This window comes from Cololabis saira, chromosome 19, assembly GCF_033807715.1.
Source record: "Cololabis saira isolate AMF1-May2022 chromosome 19, fColSai1.1, whole genome shotgun sequence".
Lineage (NCBI taxonomy): Eukaryota > Metazoa > Chordata > Actinopteri > Beloniformes > Belonidae > Cololabis > Cololabis saira.
Genome location: NC_084605.1, coordinates 28,730,189 through 28,749,672, shown reverse-complemented (window position 1 = coordinate 28,749,672; position 19,484 = coordinate 28,730,189). Strand labels below are relative to the sequence as shown.

General features: G+C 43.2%; 1 protein-coding gene across 3 annotated transcripts in view; it reads right to left on the bottom strand.

Annotated features, from left to right (window-relative positions):
• The window catches only part of usp54b (ubiquitin specific peptidase 54b), a 107,470-nt gene extending 89,610 nt beyond the window's left edge, over positions 1 to 17,860 (bottom strand). For 2 of the 3 annotated variants that reach the window (XR_009770510.1, XM_061708539.1), the window contains exon 1: positions 17,800 to 17,860. The gene's annotated coding sequence lies outside the window, so the exon portion shown is untranslated. Of the gene's footprint in view, positions 1 to 15,593; positions 15,645 to 17,799 lie in introns of those variants that run through there. The other variant, XM_061708540.1, reaches the window with a different exon arrangement.
• Positions 17,861 to 19,484: the final 1,624 nt, after the last annotated feature.

Below are 19,484 nucleotides of genomic sequence, written 5' to 3'. Positions count from 1 at the left end.
ACTAATAGAAGGTGTACAGCAGACAGATACATATACATTTTGACTTCAAAACAATATAAAATCTTAGTTTTATGACTGATAAAAAGCTTGCAAAGACTGATGATGACACACTAAAAACATTAGGGTGGAAATGTTTGGTCAGCTCCAAAAGAAACAGAGTTGAGCCCCAGCTTCATGTATGTCTGCAATTGTTGAATCAAATGATTTTTGCCTGCAACTCATGATGTCAACAAGATGTCATATCTTGTATAATGGTTCAAGCAAACCTGCAGGTCTACATCTTGGTCACTTGATCACAACCCAGTACTATGAAAGTTGTTAACTTGTAACCTGTCTAATTGAGGTTGCTGAACTTTATCAACAAATCCCATGCAGGTAACAGCACATAACCCCACGTAAATCACAGCTGGTTATTTGACAATGGACTGAGCATGAACGAACAAACATAGAGCACGTGAAGGAAAGGATTTTCACACAACCGCAACAGTGGTACAAATGAATAAAAGATAAATGTTTTGTGGTATGACAGTTGCCTGTCTCTCCCTCTAGAGTCCCCTGCACCTGACTCAATCACTGATTGGCGATTGGAAAAATGGCTCGGCAATGTATCACTCATAGAAATCTAGTCCTGATTCCCGACCACTGAACTACCAATGTGACGGTGAACCCAGAACCATCTGGTGTGAAGGAGCATTTGGACTCTAGTTGGTGCTAGAGTAAATCTGTAGAAGTGTCTGAAATCCCCCTCATTCACTATATAGTGCAATATTCTCTCTCAAGTACAGAGCAGTTCCCCCCAGTTCGCTCATCATCAGAACAAGTGTTTGGGTACGACTTTTGTCATTTTTTCAGTACCATTCATTGCATCACTGCTGTCACAAAGATAAAACATAATGGATCATTGTGACCAAAAGTACTTGATGCATTGTGGGATACAATGATTTACCCATATAGGGTATACTACAAACAAAATATGTGAAGCACAATGCAGTAAGTAGGGTGAGATGTCAGACACGGCCCGATGGATGGTTTCACTGCGAAGCACCTCCTGAAACTCCAACCATACGTTGACAGAGATTTCAACGTTCCAAAGAAATCTTAAAGTACTTTCATGTATTTTCTTTCCTCTACCCAATTGTTATCCCTTGACTTAAGATATCCAACAGGCATGATAGTGTACATGACTAAATGTATAACCACAGGGTGTCTGCTGCAGTTTTTTGGTGTGTTGAGTGGATGTCTTGCTAGGTTTTTAATTAAGAAACTGAATAGCTTCATCTTTACATAATTAAAGGTTTAATCCTGGTAACTGGAAGAAAATCTTACAAGAGGTCTGTTCTTGCAAAGGTTTGTGAATCAATGGTAAGTAAACAATTGAAAGAGTTTTTTTTTTTTTTTCTATTAAAATATCAATCTGAATTTAGAAAAAGACAGCAACCTTAAATGCAATAAATGTCGTAATTTAATATATAGATAGTAAGCACTATTGTGCAGCCCTTTTCATTGATCCGTCTGAGGTCTCTGACACAGTCAATCACAACATACTGAAGCGAAGACTGAGTCATGCTGAGTGTTTTTACTGCTGGATGCTTTGAAAATCCTTTACCAGGTAGATCTCAAGACGTTCAAATAGAAAGTATTACTTCCATATACCTCAGTGTAACCAAGGGAGTTCCTCAGGGATTAGTCCTGGACCCCTTTTGATATTTTATACACTAACAATCTTTATTGACAAGTTTGTCGTGCCAATAAGCACATAAATGGTGTACAATGTTCAGTGTAAATGTTCAACACACCTTGTGTCGGTTGAAACGAGACTTAAATGACAACTAAACTAAACAACTAAACAAATTCCCTTAATCTTCCGTCTATCACTATATTTCCAGGATCTAGTTTGACAGTACAGATACTGGGATTTTTTGAGTGATACGCTCTCTTTTGAGTGATACGCTCTCTTTTATGCCACATGTCCAACTCACAAAAAACAAACTTTTTTATAACCCAAAAAGAGACTTTCTGTGATGCTTTTTATGTCTGTGCTGGACAATGGTGATGTGATGTAGATGCACGCTTCCTCATACTACAGTACCTACATAAACTGGACGCAGTCCAGCACGAAGCTCTCAGGTTCATCACAAACCTTCGAACACTTACCGTTGCACATTGTACGCTCAGGTCAGACGGTTAGCTTTGTCTTTTACAAGGCTAATCTTGGTGTTCTCCCTATCTACCTACATGCATACACGCTTTGGGGCAGGGACGGACGCTTCGTAAAGTAAGCAAATATTCCTTTAAATGAAATTGAAACGTCTTTCGAGCTGCTTTAATCCTGCTCATCTTTAAGGGTTATGTCAATCTTTTGTGGTATACATGTAAACATTTTATGAACTGTTGCTCTCAGCTGCTCTGTTGAAAATGAGATTATTACTCTCATGGGCTGGGTTAAATAAAGGTTAATAAATAATACTAAATATCAACTGTATTTTTAAGATAGCCGACAAATACCCCAGACTGAAAGAAGAAAAACAATCAGACTTTGAGGAGCAGTCGTTGAGTCCTGTGAAAAATACTGCCCATCTACCGCCTTCATTTTAGTTTCAAAGCAGGATTTGTTCACTTTTGTTCCTGAATAATTAATTTTATGTTTGACAATGTTTGAGAGTCACAATTCATCACAAAGGAGCGCCTTTTGCGTCGTGACCCTCCGCTGATCCCTGCAGACCCGGTGATGAGACGGTAGCTGATAGGTACTTTCAGCCTGAAATCAACTTCCGTGAATCCGGTAAGTCGTCACATGAACACAGCATCACTCAGAGCGACATTCCATCAGTGGTACGGCGCAGGAGCCGTTCGGAGAAATCCGTTATGTCATTTCCTAATCGGTGCTCAGGGACATTATGGAGAGCTTATGCTGGTTCGACTCTACCATGCACAGCGTTTGAACATGTGTGATGATTAAAAAGAAAAGCAATCTGCATGGGTTTGTCACCCTATAATGTGTGCTTGTGTGTGTGTATAAAGAAAGTTGCATAATATCGCAGGGCTGGAGTTAATAGGTCCGCAGTGCTCCTTCCGCTCTCTCTTCCTCCCTTCCTCCCTTCCCCTATAGCGTCCCTACTTCTGGCAAAGCTCCCTTGCCTTATAGCCAGCGTGCGTTTACACCACAGCACCCTTTTGGCATAAAGCCGGGGGGGGGGGGGGGGGGGCACAGGGATGCTGCAATGAGAAGGTGAAAAGCGTGGGTTGTTGCTATAGTGATAGCCACTCTGATGGGTGGGGAGATGGGGAGTGATGAGGGGATTTCACAGAGATGCAGGTTGATATGGCGACAAGAATGGCAAATAACAGTCTGCCGACGTGTCGCACAGTGCTGCTGCACACTGACAGATTGTCTGTCCATCCGCCCGTCCATCCATTGTTCGCTCGCTCGTCCGTCCGTTCGTTTGTTTGTTTGTTCATCCATTAACAAACAAATCCAAATTGCCGGAGGATTTATGAAGGGATTTGGATGGCATGCCCCCTGTGTGCCATTTCTCCAATACAGCAGAGCATGCTGAGCTTCTGTCTCACTATACAATATGTACGTGTGTGTGTGTGTGTGTGTCTCCCGCTGAGTCTGTGATCACACATCCTCTCTCTGGCTGCACCCTACAGCCACACACAGCCAAAAACCGCTGTGGCGAGCCCTCACACGAGCGCCGTATATGTGGAAAGTCTGTTTGTGTGTTCGTGTGCGCTTCCCCACATCTTCAAATTGTTACCATGGAAATAGGCCAAGCAGCAGGCACGCGGGGGAAAAGCTGCACCATGTGATTTAACAGAAACACACTGTGCTGCATTGGCTGACACACACACACACACACACAGACACACACACATACGCTGGTCTGGCGAGTGATGATGATGTGTATTGATGGTGGAGACTTCCTGGCAGCCAAAGCGAGTCAAGACACAAGTCAATCAAATTCCCTGACCCCGTATAGGAAGACCTGCTTCTCTGGAAGCTGCCCAGACAGCAACTGCACATACGGGAGACGTTTCCCGGGAGAAGCTGAGATGAGGAAGCCGTTTGTGCAGCCGCACACTGTGTTTGCAGGAAGTCTACACGGTCTCATCCTGTCACCTGTGGAAATCAGCCGCAGGTCGACTTTGAGCCTGTCAAAGGTTGGGTTTCCACGTGTAATACAGTAAGGTTGTGACATTACTAAGAAAAGCAGCCTGGGAAGACTCATATAACCCTGTGGTACTTCATAAACTGAACTGAATCCAGGGTGGACATGGTACGCTTTACTTTACCTTAGACTTCATTGTAAGCTTAAAAGAAGACGTCTGCGGTGATGCAAAATAAACACAACGAGCCTAAGATGATCTTCATAAATCTGGAAGTACATTTTCACATAAATCATTAATTCATATGAATTCCTGCTCAGAGGCCACCATACAGAGCTGTAAAGTTGCATCTTCCACCTGCTTGTCGACCTGTCGGTACGGCGCGCGTTAAAGAGAGATAGCGAGGGAGGGAGATAACTGATTTATGAAGTGGTGATAGAGGTCATTCCATCTGAGGTGCAGCACCAATGAAGCATTTGAGAGAAAATGGCTTCATATAAATTTACATGCATGGGAAGAAATTAGAAAAAGATCTTTGCTACATGAACAAAACTCTGGTATAAATTGCGCCGCTGGAGGACGTATTGCTTTTAACACACATTTTAAGAAATGATGGTTCGGAATAAAATTCTTAGTGCCATCATTTCCTCAATTGCTCCAATAAATCCTCCTGCAGACAGTTATTTTCAAAAAGCACTTATATCATTCTTTTAACTTATTTTATGAATTGGAAGTAATTCCTGTTTCAGCTGACTTGACCTCTGAACTATAAAGAGCTAACGGAGCATCATCATCATCTTGTGATGATATCGTGGGGTCGTTGTGACGTTAACTCGACTGAGAGATGGCAGGACCGGTTCTGGGTTGGCCCGGAAGGGTTCGGAGGCTGCTGGCCTGCTGTCGCTGGCCCCTCTGATTGTTTCAGGACCCGTCCACGTCGAGTAACCAACATTTAAAATGAGGGTGTTGAAACAGATTTGATTAGAATGATTGCAAAGAAATATCAATTAGCATTTCAGGTCACCAAAAGCTGAACTCTCCAAGCTACAATTGCTAATTTGGCTCCCAGGCCTGCTCTTTTGGCCCATTTCCAACATGGCGCCACACAGAGGGAGAAGAAGGAGGGTTCAAAAACACTCCTCAGAAACAATATGGGTGACATCACCAGGGGTTTGTCCTCTTCTTCCAATACAGCCTCTGGTCTCCAGGCATTGTTTCCGCTTTAGTTGTCACGAAAAAATGCATAAAATGCCTTTCAGATTCTGCTTCATATACACATGCCCTTATTTGGTGGTCAATCGTGACTGTTTAGTCTTAGAAATGAAATGAAGTAAGTGCACACTTTGACCCGTAACTACTTTAGTGAGCAAATCTGTTTAAACTCTGACGCTCTAATAATCAGGAGTTTATACGGAGCCACGGTACGGGAGCGGTGTCAGGCAGACGTGTCGTGCAGCGTTTGAAGCTCGCTCTCACCCCTCTGCATGTTTTACTCCGTCTCGTTCGTGGGTCTATTTAAGGAGCGAGTGGTACTCGTCTCTCACATGCCTTCTGATGTCTGTCGCCCGGCGAGCTTGCTGACGCTCTTAAAATCTCACCTCCTCCATGGCTTTCAGACTCTGTGGTGCAGGAGGGTTCATCATCAACACCCACCCCCCCCCCCCACCCCCCGCAATACACATACCCGTATCACTGCGTACGGCTAATAAACGGGGATTGATTAGATCAGAGCCTAGACGCCAAAACTCAAGTGCTTTATTAAGAAACCACTTCAAGTTTTCATTTTGAGGCTTGACTGACTAAAATATTCAAAATACAAAAATATGTCCCTTTAGCGTGTGGGTATGGAGAAATATGACCCAGACAGCACAACACGCTCACTAAAAGAGACGGAAATACTGCAGCATCTCTTCCTATCTAATTTTACTGCAGTATAACCAAAAAACCTATTTCTATGAAAGTATAAAAAAAAAAAAACTTGTTTCCAGACAACGAGACACTATTTTGCAAGTTTTCAGAATTCTAGTCGAGAACATTTTTCTTGGCAAAGATATTTTGGTTTAAAATAGAAACAATTCTGACTAGATTTATGGAAAATTAGGCCAATTCGTAGAGGGACGGGACAATGTCCAAGAGAAAATAGTTCTTTTTCAATAGAATGGGGTGAACACTTCTCCCCACGCAACAGCATTTTCTGATTATTAATCTTCAGCGTGTAAGATCTGAGATGGACAGAGCTCAAACCTTCTCCTGAGCAGATGCCATCCCTCCCACCACACCTCACACCTCAGGGACATCTGGTAAGATCATCCCTAACACGCTGAAGATGGTCAAGAGGGTTTTTGGGTCCAAATGTGTCCCGGTTATCTTGTGGTGTTGCAGTCGACCTGCTGTAACGTTGACTTTAATATGTGTGTGGGTTTTCTTTTCTTTTCTTTTAGCTTTTCTCTTGACAGCAGATGATTACTTGTGGATCGATAGATGTCAGATGAGCACAACTGGGAGCATTTAGGCCAGACAGCTGTTTTTATGGATCCACTACTCTGTCATCCCCTGATGTGAGGACGCCCACCACTACTACCACTATAAAACTAGGACAATCACATATGGCTGTACCAGATAATGCAGCATCGCCTCCATCCTTCCTTCCCTCTCCCTTAATTTCTCAAATTCCCCCCCTTTATTGGAACATTTCGATCCCATGTTTTCATCTCCTAACCCTCTTTTTATCTCTTCAATTTCTTTCACTTAGTCTCTCCCCAGTTTTTCAACTATTCCTGAGCTCAAAGAATTTGGCATGCGAGACATTTGCAAGGGTTTATCCAAGGGCAGACTTTGTAGGATGGCTGGATGCCTCTTTGATCCCTGGCGCTCTGCAATTTCCACTCTTTAACCCACATAGCTGTAAATCATGTTAGCTTCCTGTGAAAACTCTTCCTCCACAGTCATCGTCTGCCACTTCTCTCTCCCCCCCATGAAGCAATCTCTTCCTATCACTTAATCAGGTTTATGTGAATATATTGAATCTTTGCGCTTCAATTAACTTTTACATGTTCTCTCTTCTATCTTTTGATGCTTTTGTCTTACAGCATGTAACATTATAGGAGCTCGGCAGCATTGGAGGTGGGTTCGGGTTGAGATTGGGTGGGAAGTCTTCATCAGGGTTAGATGGAAGCTGAACTGAACCATGGGAGGACTGGACGAAAGAGACGCTTGAGAGGATACCCAGAATTCCCAGGTGAATATCAGAGCTGGAGCGGGAGGACCCGGAGCCACCCAACTGAGACTGGCTCCAGAGGATTTTCCGGTGAGTCACTTCACAGAGCCCCCAAGGTTCTGGGGATCAGGGGGCCGCACTGAGCCGTCAAGAACATCAGATGCTGCTGAAGAAGCAACAACATGGATCACAAGGGGTGATCCGTGGTTGGATCGAGCTACTTGACAGGTTGGGACCTGATTAACCTTCACTGGCTCGCCTGGGCAAAGGTTTAGGGTAGTGAAAGACCCGTAGCGACCAGTAGCACCACATGACCCCAAGTATATAAATAACTGAGCAATTACGCCTTGCTCAGGGGCCCAGTTACAGTAGTGAGGACGTGTTAAGGTGTTTGCTAGATTAGTCATGCAATCATTCTCCTGAGAATTCTCCTGTAATTTGAATGGCTGACGTTCACATTAAAGACAGAAAAGTTGAAAATTCCCCAACTTGTGACAGAAGCAACGCTGCCAGAGCGACGCAAGGAACCTGCAGATCGTCCCTGCGACGCCTGACGTCACTTCATTGGAAACCTACGCTATGGATGCTTCTAGCACGAGCGTATGCGGTGGGGGTTATGTCCCTTATTGAAGACTGCTTTTTCAAACAGTGTTTCAGAGTTGTATCAGTCTTCATTTTGGAGAAGCATTTCTTTAAACTGATCTGAATCTGTAAGAGCAGATCTAAAAACATACGTCAGTATTCATCTGGGCTCGTCATTTGTGGTGTAAAGAGAGCAGCGCATCGTACGTTTCCCATGTTTACAATTCAGTGCTAACATGTTCTTATAATACTTTGTGAAACACTCACAAGATGTAAAAAAAAAAAAAAAAAAAACTGTTAAAAAAACCAACACATTTATGGAAACAAAATATTTTGTACTACGGCCTGAAATATGTGAATATCTGCAAACCATTCTGTCCAAACAAGCATGCATAGATGTTGCGGTAGCAGCCGCTCTTATGCTTTCAGACCGTCCAGATTTGGGAATTTAGCTGCAGGGATTTGCTTCCATTCTCTCGCAAGAGCATTAGCAGGATTGGCAACTGTTGAGTGGCGGCGTCTGGCCGACAGCCATCCCAAAAGTGCCGGATGGGCTCGACGCTGGATTTGTGTGGGAACTGGTTCTGCCGTACTGAACTAGTCACGCTAGAGATGCACCGATTGATCGGCCACTGATAGGGATCGGGCCTAAATGCCCTATCGGTTTTGATCGGAGATCGGAAAATAATAGTTCAGAGCGAGCCGATCTGATGACGTTTACAACAACAAACACCGCCCGTGCGGGCATTCCCGCACCTCAGATCGAGCTGTCCTAAGGGGGCGTGGCCGTCTCTACAAAACATCAACACTGAAAATGGCCTCGCCGGTATGGGAGTTTTACAATGTCTGAAAAGGACAACAAGTTTGCAGTTTGCAAAGTGTGTGCAAAGGAGATACCACGAGGAGGAATGTTACAAAAGAATTTCAACACAACGAAGCTGATAAGACATTCGAAACTTTTTCACACGAAGGAGTATATTGAGTTTTCAAAGTTGGTTTATGCTAAGGCAGAGAAAGAAAAGGAGGTGCAGCCACGCCGCTAACTCCGCTGAACGTAACAGAGACCTTCTGTGGGGGTCAGTGCAATAATGTGGACATTTGTGCAATATGTTTAGTCGGGCTTTGCAATAATGTGTAGGTTTCTTTTGTATAGGTTAGTGCAATAATGTGGACATTTGTGCAATATGTTTAGTCGGGCTTTGCAACAATGTGTAGGTTCTTTTGTGTAGGTCAGTGCAATAATGTGGACATCCGTGCAATTAGTTCAGTCGGGCTCTGTGCAATAAGTTTCTTCTTCTATTGTGTAATGGGTTTTCTGGAAGTGGGAACTGATGTGGGTTAATTATAGTGTGGTTGATTCTATGTTTGGGCAAAGACTTCAGGGTTGTTTATGTTTGTTGGAGTATGATTGTCGCCGTGCCTCGTGTCCAAGACAAATTTCTCCTAAGGGAGACAATAAAGATCCATCTTATCTTATAAACGACAGCAAGAAAAATAAAGAACTACATCGTGAGGTAATGAATTCATAAGCCTTGCTTATCAGCCGCTTTCTGTTATAGAAGACATCGGGTTTAAACGCGCCATTTGCAGCTTGGATCCGAGGTACGCGCTGCCGCGTCGTAAATATTTAACTGATGAAATCCTGTCGGAGTTTTACCAAACTATATACAGTCCAGAGCCTTATGCAGGACGACAGTCGTGTCAGTCGGCTTCACGAGGGACATGTGAAGTTCTAGTGTGAAGAGTTTCACTCACAAGAGTTTCCTGACACGCGGCGGATGCTATCGCTAAAGCTTTAGCAAAGTTTAATAATTCATAATTAATTTTTATTTTAAGATTTCATTCCTCTATGGGCTCAAATTAATGCCATAAGTATTTTGTATCTGTAAATAAACTTTGTACTTGTAGAAATATTTTGTGCGTGTGCAAAAAATATTTGTACTTGCAAAAAATATTTGTACTTGTAAAAATATTTTGTGTGTGTGAAAAAAATATTTGTACTTGTAGAAATATTTTGTGCATGTGCAAAAAGTATTTGTACTTGCAAAACATATTTGTACTTCTAGATACAAAGCTACAAACTTTTTACAAAGCTACAAACTTTTTTTACAAAGCTACAAACTTTTTTTACGAAAGCTACAAACCTTTTTTACAACTACGAGTTTTGGCAGTGTTTTGACGTGCCAAAACTAACAGCCAATCAGCGATCTTTGGCACGGGTTTCAAAGGGTTTCTAGAGAGCCAATCAGATCATTGCATCGCCTACTGACGTCGCTGCCATATTGGATGTGGCAAGACTGGGCTGCAAACTAAATTGACTCATTTTCATAAAGCATCTTTCTACAAATAAATTTACGTTTTACGTCTCATTTATTCATCCACACACGCACTAATATACTTGGGAAACAGTTAGGCACCAAATATAATATATTTAATTTTCTCAGATGGCAAAAATAAGAACTTTATTTATCCCACACAGGAGTAATTCATGTTATATCAGCTATAGAGAACAAGGTAGTGCCGAAAAACAATATATATCCCCCCTCACAAAAATAGAGACATATTTTTTTATCAACAAAACGAATTAAAAAAAAATTAAAATAACATATTTGAACCATTTTTCAGACAATAAAATAACAATACCATAAAATGTAATGTAATGTGTAAAGATGTAAAATATGCTTTGTTAATGAGAGAATATGTTTCTGTATTTTTCTTATTTTTGTGAGGGGGGATATATATTGTTTTTCGGCACTACCTTGTTCTCTATAGCTGATATAACATGAATTACTCCTATGTGGGATCAATAAAGTTATTAATTTTTGCCGTCTGAGAAAATTAAATATATTATATTTGGTGCCTAATTATTTCCCAAGTATATTAGTGCATGTGCGAATGAATAAATGAGACGTAAAACGTACATTTCTTTGTAGAAAGGTGCTTTATGAAAATAAGTCAATTTACTTGTATTAGTTTGCAGCGCAGTCTTGCCACATCCAATATGGCGGCGACGTCAGTAGGCGATGCAATGATCTGATTGGCTCTCCAGAAACCCTTTGAAACCCGTGCTAAAGATCGCTGATTGGCTGTTAGTTTTGGCACGTCAAAACACTGCCAAAACTCGTAGTTGTAAAAAAAGTTTGTAGCTTTGTAAAAAAAGTTTGTAGCTTTGTAAAAAAAGTTTGTAACTTTGTAAAGTTTGTAGCTTTTGTAAAAAAAGTTTGTAGCTTTGTAAAACGTTTGTAGCTTTTGTAAAAAAAGTTTGTAGCTTTGTATCTACAAGTACACATTTTTTTTGCAAGTGCAAATATTTTTTGCAGGTACAAATATTTTTTACACATGCACAAAATATTTCTACAAGTACAAATATTTTTTGCAAGTACAAATATTTTTTGCACACGCACAAAATATTTCTACAAGTACAAAGTTTATTTACAAATACAAAATACTTATGGCATTAATTTGAGCCCATATTCCTCTTTCCACAGGAAAACTAAGGTTTATAGTTTACAACTCTGCTGTTGTCTGTGTTGCTGCACATGTTGTACATAATTATTACCACAGGAAGCTGAAGCTAGTGAGCTACACTTGTTTTGTAAGCCGAGTCTAAGTCGTCTCTAAGAGTTTCTAAAGGGTGAAATATTGCACATTGCCTAAGCCTGAACTAAAACAGACAATTCATGATACTTTCTCATCTCCTAATTTTTATACCTAATAATACAAGGTCAGTGTCATGTACATGAGACAACAATATTGACGAATGTATTGATTTCACGCTGTGATCGGTGATCGGCAAAATCGGGATCGGCAGATACTGGTTTTCAAGATCGGTGATCGGCCCTCAAAATCCTGATCGGTGCATCTCTAAGTCACGCTGGACCTCGCCTCGGGGTGACGAGACAATCTCAAGGGAAAGTCCTTCAGCAGATACTTTAGATGCCGCGATGCATCAACTTATTCAAACAGAGTTGCCACGTTTTAAGGGAACAAGAGTAAAAACCTTTAAAGTTTGGTAATTACAGGACATAATGCAGAGAAAAATCCAGAAGGTTGAGTAAAACAGCAACTAACAACTGTTTGCAGGTTTGAGGAGGAACGTTCAATCCCAAATCAGTGAGCTCCAAAAGTTTCCCTCTAAAGTTAACAACATGCCATGCTCCAAAGCTCACAACATCTAGCTCATTATCGGTTCCTAAATGTTCAAAGCCCATCTAGAGTACTTCAGAGGATCAGCATCTCGCCCAGTTCTCATTAGCTTAATTCGCCCATTTGTTTCCCATTTTCTGATCTTGTTTATTTCTCTCAGCTGTGAAGGACGAATTCCACCGGGCGACCACGGGCCTCAGTGCTGGATGAAAGCAACATGCTAACATCAGACAGCGTTTCTGGGTTTACAGTCGCTCTCTTTCTCCCGGCCTGCCGTGGGTTAGCGTGGCTCGGCGGCGGCGACACCGGTGTCAAGCAAGCTGAACAAAGAGCTGATACTGTCTGTGAGCACAATGGCCCGTCTCTCGCACCGTCTCCCTCCCTCTGAAGCAAACATGAAGGCGACGGGGATATTTAAATATCCCTGTCAATTATAAAAGCTCTGATTGTTCTGAACCTCGTCCTGTCTTTCTCCTCTCCCTCCGGTTCCCTTCATTCCTTCCCTATTCTCTTGCTTTCTACTGCAGACTTCCTTTCCTCCCCATCCTTGTTCACTCTCCATTCAGGTTTGCCTCTTTCCCTTCAGTTTTTGGAGAAAAAACTCCACAAGCATGTGCTCACAGACCCTCAGACACAGCGGTTTTCCTCAGAACTGGGTTATGTGTAACTTCAAATAGCCGTGGTTGACAATAGGGACGGCGCAGAGTTCATCCTCCCCTCCGTGTCTCTCTTTCTCCCCCGCTTTCGCTCCTCGGAGCTAAGGAGAACTTGCGCATGTGGACGAACATACAGATGGCGCACGTGTAGCTTCATGTGCGAGCACATACGCGGGGCAGAAATCTCTTTTTCTGCTTCTTTTTTTGGCTGGAAGGCGAAAGCGTCAAGGTCACTCCCGTGCTCAGACTCCCCGACGCTCAAGTGTACACAAACATAGTTTTTATCAGCACGCACGCACACAAACAAACCCACGTGCACGCCGTAACCTAGATGCAACCGACCGTAACCGAGGCACATGTGCACACCTAATCCTATTAGTAGAAAACATAAAGAGGCGTGAAGATTTTCCTTAATATTTCAAGTATTACGTAACCATCCTTATTTACAATGCATGCTGGGAATCCTGAGAGGTTTTTGGGATGTTTAGGTCATCGCAGTGGGAGAGAAGGGGGATCAAGAGGAAGGGAAAAGATGAGAGGAGAGAGAGAGGTAGATGTTGTAAAACCGATAATAAAAAAGAAGGAAGGAAGGAGGAAAACAGGAAATGAGAAGAAGAAGATGAAAGAAACAAAACTTGGAAGAAAAAAAGAAAAAGGAAAGGAAGAGGGAAAGAAAGAAAAGTAGGTGGAACATACAGCTATATGAAGAGTGGCCTGTCAAAGAGGATGGGCCATGAAAAAAGGACATGTGGTGGGTGGTAAAGGTCAGAGAAGACATGCCTTCATTTCCTCCCCACGTTCTTCATCCCCTATTCAATCTGCCCATCCTTATACATCAGCCCCTTCGTAATCCCGTATATGTGACCCTAGCGAGCCAGGCGGCCACACTTCCACTTAAATGTCAACAAATGCCCCAAAGACGGCAGTCGGCATCAGTCACACATGACCAGCCCCACATCAATTAGTGACCCCGAGAAGTTAACAACCATGTCATTTTATAAATAATAATAAAGAATTGTTGGTATCTTAGCGATAGAAATCATTTTTTAACATTTAACACAAAGAACTGGAAAAAGAAAAGCATGTTTTTCACGTCACGTGTCAATGGGCCCACCACAGAGTGCCACATGACATCAAGCAAATCCCCCCCGCCACTATGCTTAATTAAATAACACCAGAGGAAAGTAAAACTCCACGAGCCTTGTGGTTATTTCCAGTTGCACTGAAGCTTTAAGGACAAACTTGTTCAAATTAACTTCCTCTACAGTCCATCTCATCGTACAGTAGAAACAGCATGAAAGATTAAAGCTGTCATATACCATCAGAGCTGCGCTGGTGCTAATAGATTTTGTAAAGATCCGAGCATATGAGGACACGAGGGAACAGCGAGAGCTGAGTTACACTCCTTAAAAAGTAGCCAGCTGTCTCTGGAAATCAAATTAAAATTGATGTTTTAACATGAGAAAAGCCCTTTGTGTTGTTTTAAGGCACAGGCAGATACCTGCCTTATGCCCTTGCAAACATCTGTGTGGGAGAGTTTAATTCAGAGGAAGGTCACACTCACATTTGCACAAATAAGTCAGAACTTCTGAGATCCGCGTCGGAGGTTTCAACTGGAATGCCCCCCTGAAGTCGGATATCCGACTTGGAAACTCAGAGAAACCTCACGTTCTCTGACTGAAGCGACCAACATTGCTGCTACTAGTATCAGCTCATCTTACTGCTCATAACAGTTCAGTCTTATCTTATTCACATTAAGTCAGACATACACATGGTACAATTTGCTTTTCTATCATCGGACGTGTTGCTGCGTCGTTTATACGTGCGCTGTTATCAATTGCCACCTGCTCTATGAATAGTCTGTGACTCAGAGTCGGTGAAGTCGATCAGGTCAACCGTGATGCCATTATGAGTAATGACCTCTGATGGACTACATCATAAATAGATGAGTGACGGCTCTACTGTACGTCACGCCCCTCTACTTGAGATGACCACACCCCCTTTTGAGTAAAAACTAATGCTGTTTGTCATATCATCTCTCAAAGTCTTGAAACAAGCAACTGGACTTTCTTTCTTTTTTGTTCTTGAAGATGTTTCGCCTCTAATCTGAGGACTTCGTCAGTTTGAGACAGAACAAGAGAAAATAAAGTCCAGTTGTCTTCTTTCAAGCCTTTGAGAGTTACGATAAGAGTCTAAAACCAGCGTTATCTTTTCATCAAATGGACATCAAAAAAGTAGTTGGTTCTGAAGTTAAAAGTCACACTATTCAAAGGTTGTGCCTTATTGAAGAGACACTGTCTGAAATACATCAGCCAGAGATTCAATGAGCTTAGTAGAGATGTCAAGACATGACACCTCTGGCCACTTGGCGACATCATTCATCCAATTTGACCGACGCCATAAATTAAAGTTTGGAGATTGAGGGTTATTAATGACGTCATTAAACTGTTAACCGTGATTTTGGCACCAAATGGCTGCAAAGTAACCCTGTAGTAATGTTTAATGCTTTCATATTAGCAAACAACTCAAAAATTGTATTAAACGTCATTCGGTAGGGTTGGGGGGGGGGCAAAGGCAAAGTACAAACGTGTTGTAACCATCTATACACACTTTTGCTTGCAGAGGTATTTTGTTCTATTTTTTGCGTGTTTTTATTTTATTTTTAAAGCAAATTATCTGGAGTTTGATGGATATGAGTTTTAATTGCAGCTGATTCCAGTTGTTTAAAAATGGCCAGTAATCATCCAGCTGATTAACTGATCTACCTGTAATATTAACGCAGTATTTTCTGTTTGTGTCTTAAGAAAAAAAATGTATTCTTTCACTTAAAAGTCTAAAAACTGTTGATAAAGTACAACGTTAAAGTTAAAAGGGCATTTTACTTTAGTTTAGAGGGCAGAAGGTGCGCTGCCGTGGCAGACCTGCGCCCCGCGGGGGGGACTCTGTTTCCCCCCACGATGATCCGGCTCCACCGTGAGGCCGGTTAGGAAGGAAGGAAGGAAGGAAGGAAGGAAGGAAGGAAGGAAGGAAGGAAGGAAGGAAGGAAGGAAGGAAGGAAGGAGAGAACAGGAGGAAAGAAAGAAGGAAGGAAGGAAGGAGAGAGCAGGAGGAAAGAAGGAAGGAAGGAAGGAAGGAAGGAAGGAAGGAAGGAAGGAAGGAAGGAAGGAAGGAAGGAAGGAAGGAGAGAGCAGGAGGAAAGAAGGAAGGAAGGAAGGAAGGAAGGAAGGAAGGAAGGAAGGAAGGAAGGAAGGAAGGAAGGAAGGAAGGAAGGAAGGAAGGAAGGAGAGAGCAGGAGGAGAGAAGGAAGGAAGGAAGGAAGGAAGGAAGGAAGGAAGGAAGGAAGGAAGGAAGGAAGGAAGGAAGGAAGGAGAGAGCAGGAGGAAAGAAGGAAGGAAGGAAGGAAGGAAGGAAGGAAGGAAGGAAGGAAGGAAGGAAGGAAGGAAGGAAGGAAGGAAGGAAGGAAGGAAGGAGAGAGCAGGAGGAAAGAAGGAAGGAAGGAAGGAAGGAAGGAAGGAAGGAAGGAAGGAAGGAAGGAAGGAAGGAAGGAAGGAAGGAAGGAAGGAAGGAGAGAGCAGGAGGAAAGAAGGAAGGAAGGGAAAAAAAGAAGGAAGAAAGTAAGGGAGAAAAGAAGGAAAGAAAGAAGGGAGTAAAGAAGGAAGGAAGGAAGATGGAAGGGAGAAAAGAGGAAGGGAAGAAGGAAGGAGAATTAGGTCATTTTGACCCAAAATGTACAAGGGTTAAGAAAAAAATGTATTGTTTCACTTATAAGGTCTAAAAACTGTGATAAAGTACAACGTTAAAGTTGAATCAGCATTGGACTTTAGTTTAGAGGCAGAATGTGCGCTGCCGTGGCAGACCTGCGTCCCGCGTGTGATCCGGCCCCACCGTGAGGCCGGGACGGCCCCTCCTGCTACAGGGGGCCTGTCGGCTGCTGTGGTCCTGATGCGGGCCGGAGCATCAATCACGCGGATCGAAGCCCCGCCGTAAATCTCCACGGTGGGGACCCGCCTCGGCCAGAGGCTGCAGACCCCTCCACCTCCCCCAGGGGGGTGGAGGGTGGAGGGGTCTGCAGCCTCTGGGGGAGGGGGGTCCATCAACAAGTCCCCACAGTCATGGGTGCAGATCCCGGGGGGGGACGGGGGGGACATGTCCCCCCCAATTTCTGAAAAACGTGAATTGTCCCCCCCAATAAAAATACCCTAAATTATTCAAAATTGAACAAATGTATTTTCAAACTTAAAGGTTGAATATGTAGAATATTTATTATAAATATATTTCTAAAAAAATAATACATCCACGGTCCGTTTTGAGGTGTACAGAATGAAAGCAATGGGTCCTTTTTTTTTTTTAGAACTGTTTACCACCATAACTGTGTTAAAACATGATCAGTTAGTTTAAACAACTTGTTTAGGGCTCCATATTTCATCCATATATCAATTGATCGTGCATAAAGTAGTCCATAGGATAAAAGGAAGATGGTGAGAAGAATTTGAGATGAGTAGACACTACATGCCCAAAACCCTTAAAATTATGATTTACGAATATAACAGTTAAGTAAGCAGTGACACACACTGTTGGCTGTTTAGGACAAATAAACAAGAAAGGTAAGCACAATAAATGATTCCCTGTGCAGTAGTTTTTGGCGAGCCTTTACCAATTTATGGCATGGTATGAGTTGCATATTGGCAAAAAATTAAAAATTAAAATCACGTTGGTGTCCCCCCCAATCCTTACATCGGATCTGCACCCCTGCCCACAGTGTTGCCAAACGCAGAAATCAGAAACACCTGTAAGTGAGGAACACGACCCGCTGAGTGATGCGGCGGGGTGGGGGTGGTGGGGGTGATCGGGGTGGGGGGCCAGGGCAGCTGCGCAGGAGGGAATGACTGACCCCGCAACACCTGACCAGCCACGCAGCAGCGCGACCGGACACCGGTGGACAGTCATCCATCCTCCCGGCACATCTGGACGGCACCGCATCTGGCCGACACGCGTAAAGACACACGCACTCACTCTGTCACGCCAAAGTAACCCCCCCTCCCCCGGGTCTGTCTCGCCCGCATGTGTGTGTAGTTTGTCTCCACTCACCGCTGCTGTCTGTCCGTCTCCGTCCGCTCGCGTGTCCCAACGTGTGATCGCACCGCGGCGAGGACGAGCCGCGCGCGCCCGCGGCCCCCACCAGCGCCATCCAGCGCCGCTCTCGCGATACCGCGCCTGTCGGCCGCTCGGCTGGACCACGTGACCCGGGGTGGCCGGCCCGATGCCGCCGCCTTCTGGACGCCCGGCGGGATGAGTGACAGTGGCGATGACGTCATCCTTTACCTGTTTGGGCCCCAGCGTGACCCCCCCCCCCACACACACACACAGTTCACAGGCACACACTATTCATAGAGCAGGTGAGAAGTCATGGCGACACCGTTTAGTTTGGCAGAGGAGGTGTGCTTGACATTAGTGTTTCAGTAAATCAACACTTTCCTTATAAAGTTTGAGTCTCTCGACCAGTTTTGTTTATTGGTCACAGAAGCTTTTGACCTGCTTGTGCTTGGTGAAAATGACAACTGTACACACGCAGCTGGTATTAATAAGTGGCGCTTGTAATTACACTTTCAAACGCTAGGTGACGCCGTTTAGTGCTGAGCCTTTTTTTTTTTTTTTTACCTCGCTCATGCATCTGTATTGTCTTGTTTTTATCATATTTCTACTTAAATTGTAGTGTTTTATTCATGTTGTTATAATTGATGTTGTTTTATTTTTTTGTGGAGCACCTTGTGACATTCCGTTGTCTGTGAAAGGTGTTATATAAATACATTTTACTTTTTACTTTTACACTTCAAATGTGGCAACATAGCAAATACAGAAAATCTTCAGGGATTTCGAGCTAATAAATATCACCAGGTAAAGCCTCCATCCTTTGTCATTTGCCACAATTCTATTAAGTTCAACTTTATTCATTTGGCGTCAAATCCTGTTAAATGTCATTTCAAGGTACTTCAGCAACACAGTTCAACTCATTCCAGTTGTTCCAGTTAATACATAACTGATAAAATTACAATAATAATTATTGATTCACTATGGAAACCAACAGATTGCACTAAAACCTTTCTTCAATAAAATGCCCCCCCCCCTGAGCAAGCCCTCGGTGACACTGGAAGAAACCTCTGGTAGAACCAGACTGGTGGTTATCTGTCCCAACCAGCTGGGGGTTGAAAAGAAGGAAGAACTGAACAGACTGTCCAAGTAAAACAGGAAGTGAAGTGAACAGAAACAGAATAGGACTGAAGAAACAAGACTAGACCCCAGAACACCAACGTTAAACCAAACCCAGGTCCTAACAAACACCAGCACCAAAGAATTAAGTATAACGCAAGAACTGGGGATAAAAGGGTTACACTTTTTGAGTGGTATGTTTATGAATGTATGTTCGTTAAAGTGAAAAATCCATCCATCCATTTTCTATACCTGCTTTCTCCTTTGCAGGGTCACGGGGGTCTGCTGGAGCTTATCCCAGCTCATTACAGGCGAGAGGCAGGGGTCGACCCTGGACAGATCACCAGTCCATCGCAGGGACACATATACAGATAAACAACCAGGCATACTCAGGCCACGTTTACACATAGCCGGGTATTTACCAAAATGGATATTTCCCCCTCTACGTTTTGAAAAATACCATAATTTACATCAGATCGTTTTCAAAATCTCTTCATTTACACGAACCCACATAAATACGCTGTTAAGGGGTGCTATGAGCATGCCAAACCTACAGGCGGCAGTGT